The following is a 10,460-nucleotide window of genomic DNA, read 5'->3' on the forward strand; positions in this document are numbered from 1 at the left end:
GAAGTCACACGTGGTCACCTTTTGGCAAGATACGGGTCACCCTGCAGGTGACATTGGTTTATTTTAATGTCGGTTATGAAATACAGCAACGTAACAACGTTGACTTAGTTGGTGTTCATTGGTTAATGTGCAGTGCTACATCACGTACAGTTTTGTTGGATAACGGATAAGTAGCTATCCATCCAATCCATTTATACAGCCAAACTCCATGATCCAGATCCAGTGAAACCAAATTCCACTGCATTTAAAAAATTTTCTTCTTCTTCTTGTGTATAGCAGCTTGGCAACCATATAGCTATCATTTTGTTGGGGCACAACTAGGCCACTAATGCTGTGCCCCTATACTAGTACACTACTATTAATTTCACCCATCTTAGAGGGATGACAAGCTGAGTCAACCACACCTGGTGTTAATTCAGTAGCCAACAGGGCTCGAACTCCAGACCGTAAGATCCCAAGCCAGCCACCTTAACTAATAAGCCAACACCAGGCTTATTTTTTTAAAATAATGTTACTTCAATGTGCTGCTGATCTTACATATGGAGAAAAAACAAGCTTTTAAAAAATCAGTTCGCTCAAAAAGGATGCAGCTCGCATTTATAATTTAAAAATGTCAGACGTTAAAATTTCACAATCACCGTGGGCCAGGCTGAATGGCAGAACTGAGCTGTTCAGGGAGCTGAAATGTAAAACTGTCCATGTGTGAAAGGTGGACAAGGAGGCCTAAGTGCGAGGAAACTGAGGGGGTAGAGCATCACCTGTGGTCAAGTGATTCTCGTCCTGCTTACAGGGGAATTCGCGCATTGCGTTCCTCCAAGCCCTTTCCTCGGTGGACTGCAGTTAGAGTGGAGGGTGGTGGGCTCTTGACAGAGGAGTCCGAAGTGAATCCCCGCTGGGCCAGTTACTTTGAGAGGCTGTACCAAGCTGACCCACCAGCTGTTGAGTTGAATGTCAAGGGTGTTACTATCCCTATTGCTGATCCTACAATCAACTGTGATCCACCTTCATTTGTGGAAACACAGGCTGTGGTGAACTGGTTGAAATGGGGCAAAAGCTCATGGGATCTGTGGCATCCATGCTGAACTTCTCAAGGCTGGTGAAAATGCTGTACTCGTATCGTTGCATGCAGTTCTGTGCTCTGCCTGCCTGGAACACAGGCATTACCCCAACTGACTGGAAGAGGGGCCTTGTTGTCCCTCTCTGGAAAGGGAGGGTGTCAAATAACCAAGCACTTCCATGGAAGCAAAAACTCGAGAGATGGAGGAAGCTGTTCAGAAAGGAGACAGGACAGATTCAACAATTCCAAAGCAGAAATCATTCCAAAGATTCCAGAAATCATTCCAGAAATCAACAATTCCAAAGCAGAAACAATTCCAAAGCCCAAAACTAGAGGACAATCCAAAAAATATAAAACTCATTCTAAAATTGAAGATAAAGACTTCAACGTAATGGTTGCTGATTGTCAAATAGAGATTGGAAGAATTAAAAGTGGAAGCCTTTGTATTTCATTCGTAATGGTCGCTGAAAAACTCAAAATATTGTTGTGGTTACCAAATTCGCAAACCACCATTCAGGTCCCTTAGGTGAGGTATCTCGGTAAGTACATGTGTAGTTAGGCCCAAACCCGTTGTCTAGTGGGAATACATGTCATTTATGCGTGCTGCGACTCTTCAGGATAGCCGTTTTTCTTTTGCTATCTTTATTTTGGACCAACCGCCATGATTACCACCACAACCACAACATCAACCACCAACCACAACGCCACTTCACCACAACCGCCACGACCTTCCCGTCACACCTCGCAACCGTCGCATCGCCACCGTTCTTGCCCCGCTGTGGGTACCAGTGTTGGACTCGTGCAGGGCGCGCGCCGAACAGCGTGTACAAAATCACGGATTTTGTGCTTCAAAAACGGATCAAAAACGACACACGCCCACTTTTTGCCGTCCAATCGGTGAGCGAGGGGCGAATTGGCCCCGCCCCCAGGGCGATCGATATATGCAAATTTATGGATCAAAAAGCCTTCACGCCCACTTTTTCTCGGGCCAATGGGGAGCGAGGTGAAAGGTCGAAGGGAGGGGGTCAAAGATGAGAGGGCGAAGCTACGGGGCTGATAAAAGGACCGTGTTCGTCAGTCCAGGAGAGTCCAGAGGCGGAGAGTAGGAGAGTAGGAGAGTCGGAAACAGAGAGTCAAGACTTCGCGGGCGGTGGAGTTGGCGAGAAGGAGCTGGACGTCGTGTGCGTTGGAGTCGGAACGGAGGGGACGGAGCTGTGGAAAGGCAGCGACACCAGACGAGGGGGTGCTCGCGTCGGGAGCTGCACCCCAGGGAGGCCGACAGCGCGACCTGGCCGAGGTGGAGACGCTCGTCGCGGGATAATAAAAATCCTCTATACCCCGAGCATCAGCAACCCCCTCCTGTTTCCCCCCGCGCTGAGATAGTGCGACCAAGGGGGCCCCTTTCCCACCCCCTACCAGACACTCTCCGCGAGGCCCGCGGAGTTGAGGCACCATCGCCGCTCCGCGTCTCATCACCAGACGGGTAGGCCCGACCCGGTCTCGGCCTCAGGCCCGCCTCATCCTTGAGGGTATTCTTTTCCTTGGTTTTGGGTATGTGTTGTCGGCACCGTCTGTGAAGTAGAATTGTATAAGTGTTGCCGTGTGCTCGGTAGTCGGTATTAGCTCTGCATTGTGTTTTCACTTTTACATTTGCTTTTTGTGTAAATTACATTGTGTCTTTTCTGTGTGCATTTGGTGGAATTGTATATGTGTGCTTCCGTTCAGCGCGAATAAATGTGCTTTGTGTTGAACTGTTTCCCGCTTCGCTTCGTCATTTCTTTCATTGAATCCTCATCTTGCTTCACGTAAAGGGTTGGTAGTGGGCTGAATACGCCCGATAATTAATCGAACAGTCGAGGTCGACGATAACACCGCTCGGTTATCCCGATAGTACGGAACGGGTCGCTATGGCCCGTGTCCGAAGTCGACCTGCGGCGAGGTGCGATCGCCCGGTCTACCCTCCGCGTGGGTACTTAGGTAGGTCGAATTTGGCGAGCAACCCTATCCTACGCGGGGGCTGATTGGCTCGATCGCGGTGAGACCGAAAGGTCCACCCGTGACTGGTTCCCGGCGTTAGTCCGAGAGGGTCACGACTGGATTGTCCGTCCGGTGGGCGACGTGCCGCGATTCGAGTTACGTGGCCGTCAGCACGCCGGCGGGCGCGAATACCGAACACTGGTGTCAGGTCGTGCGATACAAATTCATCGCCCTCCTCGCGGCACTGGTATCTGAGAACAGGAAAACGGGCTCTCCCGTCTCCAGCTAAATTCACGGGAATCGGTCCAGGGGTGAGAGAAGCGACCCCCGATTCCCTCCAAATTACGAGCGAGCGAAATTAACCCTTTAAGAGAAGCAAGATGGCGTCTCAAGGCGAGCGGGAGCCGGGGGTATTAGAAATGTATATGTGTAGTAATGTAGAATCCATGGTCCAGGATGGAATCCCCGTGCAGGAAATGTTGATTGTGCAGGAACACGGACTCGCCCAACTGAACCCAGAGCCCGAAATGGGTGCGGCAGCGGCCGCGGTGTATGACACCTCCCCCCCCCCTCTCCACCAAAACCCTTCCCCAACCCCTGCCGAAACGGCTCACTCAAGCGCACCCGACATGGCCCAGCTATTCACCATGCTGGCGAACATGAACGAAAAAATGGATGCATTCACAAACGAAATAAAACGCATGAAAACTAAAATGGAAACAAACATGAAGGAAGAAACGAAAAAGCTCCGGGGGGAGACGCAGAACATGGGCCGATGCCTGCAGGCGGGCATGAAGGCCGTTAGCAGGGAACTCAAAATGGCGACTCCACGTGTAGAAGCAAACGAGCTGGAAGGGGGTGCAATGGCTGACAGGCCCGCGGTGGAGGCGGGTGAAAAAATAATTCAGGGGGCGTGTTGGGCGAGGGTCGTGACAGAGGAATCGACGGTGACCAAAAGGGAAGAATTAAATGGGGAGACCAAAACGTGTGAGACGAGACACGAAATGACGACAACGGAAATAATAGTTGAGACAAGAGAGGTAAAGGGTGAAGAGTTGGCAGAGACACGGGAGATGGGAACGATAGAGGGAAGACTACACGATGAAGACGGGGTAAGTGACACACACACACACACACGGAGGTAGTGGAGGATAATGGGGGTGAGCTGGCGGACTGGGTAGAGACCCAGTGCGAGCACCTGGATGGCCTCCTCCAGGAACGAGGGGAGGGAGTATGCCCCCTTGAGGTGAGTCACGACCAGGTGAGTTCGGTCGTGCTTTGCGAGGTTGAGGGGAGGAGTGCTGTGGACGGGTGCACGGAAAGCTTGGGGGGTATAGAGGCCCCGGAGACCCTTGTGGGGACACGAATCCCCAGTGTGGTTGTCCCTGTGTGTGTGGTGCAAGGTGTGAGTGCGTCCCCGTGTGTGGAAGCGACCCCGTGTGTGAGTGGTGTGGTGGCGATGGTGCCGGGGTGCGTGCTTCCCAGCACGCCGTGTGTGGATGAGGCACCGTGTGTGAGAGAGGCCGTGTGTGTGGATGAAACGGCCAGTATGAGTGAGGCACCGCGGGTTAGTGCCCCCGCGTGTGTGGGTGAGGAACCGTGTGTGGATGAGGCACCGCGGTTGAGTTCCCCCGCGTGTGTGAGTGAGGGACGGTGTATGGATGAGGCACCGCGGTTGAGTTCCCCCGCATGTGTGAGTGAGGCACCGCGGATGAGTGCCCCCGCGTGTGTGAGTGAGGCACGGTGTATGAGTGAGGCACCGCGGGCGAGTGCCCCCGCGTGTGTAAGTGGTATGGTTTGTGTGAGGAAAATGGCAAACGTGAGTGAACGGCCGAATGCAAGGGAGACCGTGTGTGTGAGAGCGGTATGTAAGGGAGATGTCGGTTGGCATGCGGGAGCACGCAGCCGCGTCTCCCGGTGTGAATGTGATGGAGTGGACTGTGTGCGTCGTAACACGCAGGTGTGCGTGGGTTGAATGGAGACGGAGACGGCGACATGGGAGAAACGAAAGCCGAGTAGCGGCTGTGGTCGTTTCGGGGACCGTGCCGGGTTCACCCAGCAGTGAGCACGCGGTTCGTGCTGTGCAACGCACGAGACCACCACGTGCTCGCTTGCGAGAGTGAAGTCCCGGTCCGGAAACGCACGCGGTGGATTTGCCGATCCCGCGGACGGACAAAGTTTAGGCAGGTAAACGGATTTGGACCGGACGGGTTCTCCACGCGATCGTGTGTGTTAAGCTCCAACGGGCAAAGCACATGTGTTCGCGTGGGGAACCCCTCGAGACGTGGGGCTTGTGTTTTTTTATGCGCACGGTGACGCCATGGCTGCACGTGGGGTTGGAATCCGGCAGGAGGGATATCTCTGCCGGATGGTACCGTCCAAGGAGGGACGAGGAACACGTGCAGCTGCATGACGTCACAGGCAGGTGTAAAGTGCGCGAGTTGCCGCGCAGGTGCTGCGCATGAAAAAAAAAAAAACAGCAAGCTTCACTTTCGGGTGCACAGGATTCCTGGGCAAGGGGTGGAAGACCTCCTTGACCCGGGGCACAGGATGGAAACTAGTTAGGGGGAAGGGTTAGCATAGCTAGACCGACTCCATGGGGCAGGGGTAAGTCCTCATGGAGTCCGTGGAATGGATTAGTTAGAGGGATTGTAGCCAGATTTAGGTTGGGAAATTGATTAATGGGATTATTTTGGAGACATGGACAGACTTTGAATGTGTAGAGGGGACGTAGCTTAGCTACGTAGGTTAAATGGAACGTGCTGTAGTTTAAGGGACGACGTGGGAGCACGAGTTAGTTAGGGGATGTAGTTAGAAGGATGGCAGAGTTCAGCGGTGTGTGTGTTGAAGAGTTGGGAGGTGAGTACATGTTGAGTGAGTGAGGCCAGCGGGTCTGTGTGTGTGGAGTGAATGGGGAATGCATGGTGCGATGAGTGATTGGGGGGAGGAGTGACTCTCGCCCAAGGGACCCCGGGGTCAGAGTAAAGTGAGTTAGCTGGGTTAGTCAAATTGAAAAATGGAGGTCGTTTTGCTGTTGGTGGGAATGTCGGCTCGAAACCCATTTGGAGGGGTGCAGGAGCCCTGTTGACGGGCTTGGGAGCGTGGCTGCGAAAGGTGAGTATCGCTGAGTGGGTACCCCGGGCACCAGGCTAGTCGGCCGCGGTAGGCCATGGGCCCATGGGGGGCCGGGATAGAGTAGTGGGCACGGGTGCGCCTGCTTGGTGCGGGGGCCCGGGGCGCCATTAGCCGCGTGGGCAGTGTTGTGGGCACGGGTGACCCTCGGAAAGGCCCGGAGGCCGGCCTGCCACGTGTGCGTTTCAGGGGAGGTGCCATGGGGGGGCACTCCCCGGTGTTAGGGAGCTGGTAGGCTCGGAGGCAGTGTAGTGCCCGGGGGTGCCATAGCGGGAGAATCGGCAGAGGGTCGTGCCTGCCAAAGGGAGCCACGTATCCCAGCCATGAGACCGTGTGAGGGCACGGAGAGAAAATTGGGGGGGCGAGGCCCGAAATAGTGAGGACACCAACACAGGCGACGGGAATCTGGGTTGTTAGAACCAATAGTTTAAGCGAGAGGCGCTTGTTGAAAGCCCCGGGGTAGTTTAGCAGTTAAATGGTTAGGGTAGATTAGGAGATGTACCCCTCCGCACCATCCATCCCCTCGCTGTCGTTGTGGGCCGCTGGACCCACTTTGGTTATAGATCGCCGAACTCTGGGGAGGCCATTCTGAGGCTTGAGTTGGGCCTCGACACAGGACGCTAGCTCTCCCTTGTTCCCCTCCGGGAAGGGAACGTAGGGGTTGGGAGTAGGCTAGGTGACAGGATAAGTTAGCCGAACAAGGACGATAAAGGGGGTTAGGGGACGATTTATAGTGGGGGAGTAAAAATAAAAACAACAGAAAAAAATTAAGTTGGGGCTAAATTGGGGTTTGACAAATTAAGGGAGTGGGTATGTACAGTGACAGGCAAAGGCGATAGGTTGGGAGGGAGACAGGTAGGTCCAAGTGGCCAGCACCACCGCACTCCCTCCACCAACCTCCACTGAACGGCAAAGGCTGGCCAGCTTCATCTGCAGCTGCTTAGCTGCAAGGCCTGTGCCGGCTGGATCGTCTGCCGGCTGGCTGTTTTTCTGCAAGGCCTGTGCCGGCCAGTTGATCTGCTGGCTGTTTTTCTTTAAGGCCTGTGCCGGTCAGTTCATCTGCCGGCTGTGTTTGCGTGCAGCGGCCGTCTTCTGCGGGCTGTGTTTGCCTGCTGCCTTTGCCATGCCATGCCCACTGCCCACGTTCACCAGCCCCGTTCAATTTTTGCTTTGCCCCCCTGTTCGTTTCCATGTGCGCCAGGATCAGAAAGCAACAGTTTGCAAGCTGCAAGAACTGCCCTGTTGGCAGCTACAACACGGGCCTGCAGTGGCGGCCCGTGCACCGTGTTTGCGTCCATCCATTCATCCATCCATTCGTTATGTTCATTGCGTGTGCCACTCGAGCTGGCACGGAGACTGCGTTTGTGCAGCCCATGCACCGTTGTGGTTCACTGCGTTCAGTTCAAAAGGGAAGGCCTTGGACTGCGTGTGAGCAGCCAGCCACGTTCCCTGTCACCTGCATTGTTTTGAGCCAGAGACTGCATGCGGGCAGCCTGGCTCCCTGCTAACTGCTTTCTTTTTGCAGAGTTCAATGATCCTGGGCCATGGTTTAGTGTAAAATTTGTAAGTTAAGGTTAAGATGTACTGTAAATATGAGTGCGCCCCCGGCATGTATGTCTTAGCGCCGGCAATTTTATTTAAGTCGTCCGTGTGAGTGAGTTTGTTTAGGTAGTTACGCAGCCCTCAGGTTATTTATTTTGGGGACACGAATACCATGAATGTCGCACTCAGGGATCCGTAGGTAAAATGTACTAGGGAAAACACACATGATGGCACACGAAAATTTGACGACTCGGGACGAGTCTGTAAAAAGGGAGGGGGTAGTGTTGTGGTTACCAAATTCGCAAACCACCATTCAGGTCCCTTAGGTGAGGTATCTCGGTAAGTACATGTGTAGTTAGGCCCAAACCCGTTGTCTAGTGGGAATACATGTCATTTATGCGTGCTGCGACTCTTCAGGATAGCCGTTTTTCTTTTGCTATCTTTATTTTGGACCAACCGCCATGATTACCACCACAACCACAACATCAACCACCAACCACAACGCCGCTTCACCACAACCGCCACGACCTTCCCGTCACACCTCGCAACCGTCGCATCACCACCGTTCTTGCCCCGCTGTGGGTATCGGTGTTGGACTCGTGCAGGGCGCGCGCCGAACAGCGTGTACAAAATCACGGATTTTGTGCTTCAAAAACGGATCAAAAACGACACACGCCCACTTTTTGCCGTCCAATCGGTGAGCGAGGGCGAATTGGCCCGCCCCCAGGGCGATCGATATATGCAAATTTATGGATCAAAAGCCTTCACGCCCACTTTTTCTCGGGCCAATGGGGAGCGAGGTGAAAGGTCGAAGGGAGGGGGTCAAAGATGAGAGGGCGAAGCTACGGGGCTGATAAAAGGACCGTGTTCGTCAGTCCAGGAGAGTCCAGAGGCGGAGAGTAGGAGAGTAGGAGAGTAGGAGAGTCGGAAACAGAGAGTCAAGACTTCGCGGGCGGTGGAGTTGGCAAGAAGGAGCTGGTCGTCGTGTGCGTTGGAGTCGGAACGGAGGGGACGGAGCTGTGGAAAGGCAGCGACACCAGACGAGGGGTGCTCGCGTCGGGAGCTGCACCCCAGGGAGGCCGACAGCGCGACCTGGCCGAGGTGGAGACGCTCGTCGCGGGATAATAAAAAATCCTCTATACCCCGAGCATCAGCAACCCCTCCTGTTTCCCCGCGCTGAGATAGTGCGACCAAGGGGGCCCCTTTCCCACCCCCTACCAGACACTGTCCGCGAGGCCCGCGGAGTTGAGGCACCATCGCCGCTCCGCGTCTCATCACCAGACGGGTAGGCCCGACCCGGTCTCGGCCTCAGGCCCGCCTCATCCTTGAGGGTATTCTTTTCCTTGGTTTTGGGTATGTGTTGTCGGCGCCGTCTGTGAAGTAGAATTGTATAAGTGTTGCCGTGTGCTCGGTAGTCGGTATTAGCTCTGCATTGTGTTTTCGCTTTTACATTTGCTTTTTGTGTAAATTACATTGTGTCTTTTCTGTGTGCATTTGGTGGAATTGTATATGTGTGCTTCCGTTCAGCGCGAATAAATGTGCTTTGTGTTGAACTGTTTCCCGCTTCGCTTCGTCATTTCTTTCATTGAATCCTCATCTTGCTTCACGTAAAGGGTTGGTAGTGGGCTGAATACGCCCGATAATTAATCGAACAGTCGAGGTCGACGATAACACCGCTCGGTTATCCCAATAGTACGGAACGGGTCGCTTAAGTGGCCCGTGTCCGAAGTCGACCTGCGGCGAGGTGCGATCGCCCGGACTACCCTCCGCGTGGGTACTTAGGTAGGTCGAATTTGGCGAGCAACCCTATCCCACGCGGGGGCTGATTGGCTCGATCGCGGTGAGACCGAAAGGTCCACCCGTGACTTCCCGGCGTTAGTCCGAGAGGGTCACGACTGGATTGTCCGTCCGGTGGGCGACGTGCCGCGATTCGAGTTACGTGGCCGTCAGCACGCCGGCGGGCGCGAATACCGCAACAATATAAACTAACATGGAACTCGGTAGAGCACATACCTCCGCCAGGCTAAACAGTTAATGGTTCGTATCCCAATAATAAACCGGATTGACGTCCGGACCTTACCAAAAATTTAATCGGCTTGTTCTTGTCACCCACCCAACTCATCCACCAAATTTTACCATAACCCATCCACAACTCTTTGAAATATCATGCTGTATATCGTTTTTGTACCTATCTCTTAATGGTGATTAATTACTTTAAAATTATAGTAGCTGAATCTGGAATCGGATCTTCACTAAAATTGAATTGTGTATTCCTTGTCACACACCGAACCTGTCCACCAAGTTTTGAGGAGTTATTGTGTTGTGATGTGAGATAGGTGGTGCTGTAGAGTTGGGGTGGGTGGTGGGTTGTTGGGAGGGGTTTTCAAGGCTTGGAGTCTTTCTTTCAAGTGCAGCCTTCTGGCTGCTGGTTGCATCATTGGTTCAGGACACAACTATGCCACTGATGCAGTGTCCCTATTACCAGTACACTGGTACTCATTTTGCCAGCCTCAGAAGGATGACAGGCTGAGTCAACCCCACCTGGTGTTAAATCAGCAGCCAAGAGGACTCAAACTCAGGACCCGAAGATCCAAAGCCAGCCACCCTAACCACGAAGCCAACACCAGGCTTAGTGAATCAGTGGTTAGAATGAGCTTTATATTTATATATATATATATATATATATATATATATATATATATATATATATATATATATATATATATATATATATATATATATATATATATAT

The sequence above is a fragment of the Eptatretus burgeri genome, chromosome 3 (genome assembly GCF_056783735.1).
Source record: "Eptatretus burgeri isolate ZD-2024b chromosome 3, Ebu_testis_v1, whole genome shotgun sequence".
Taxonomy (NCBI): domain Eukaryota; kingdom Metazoa; phylum Chordata; class Myxini; order Myxiniformes; family Myxinidae; genus Eptatretus; species Eptatretus burgeri.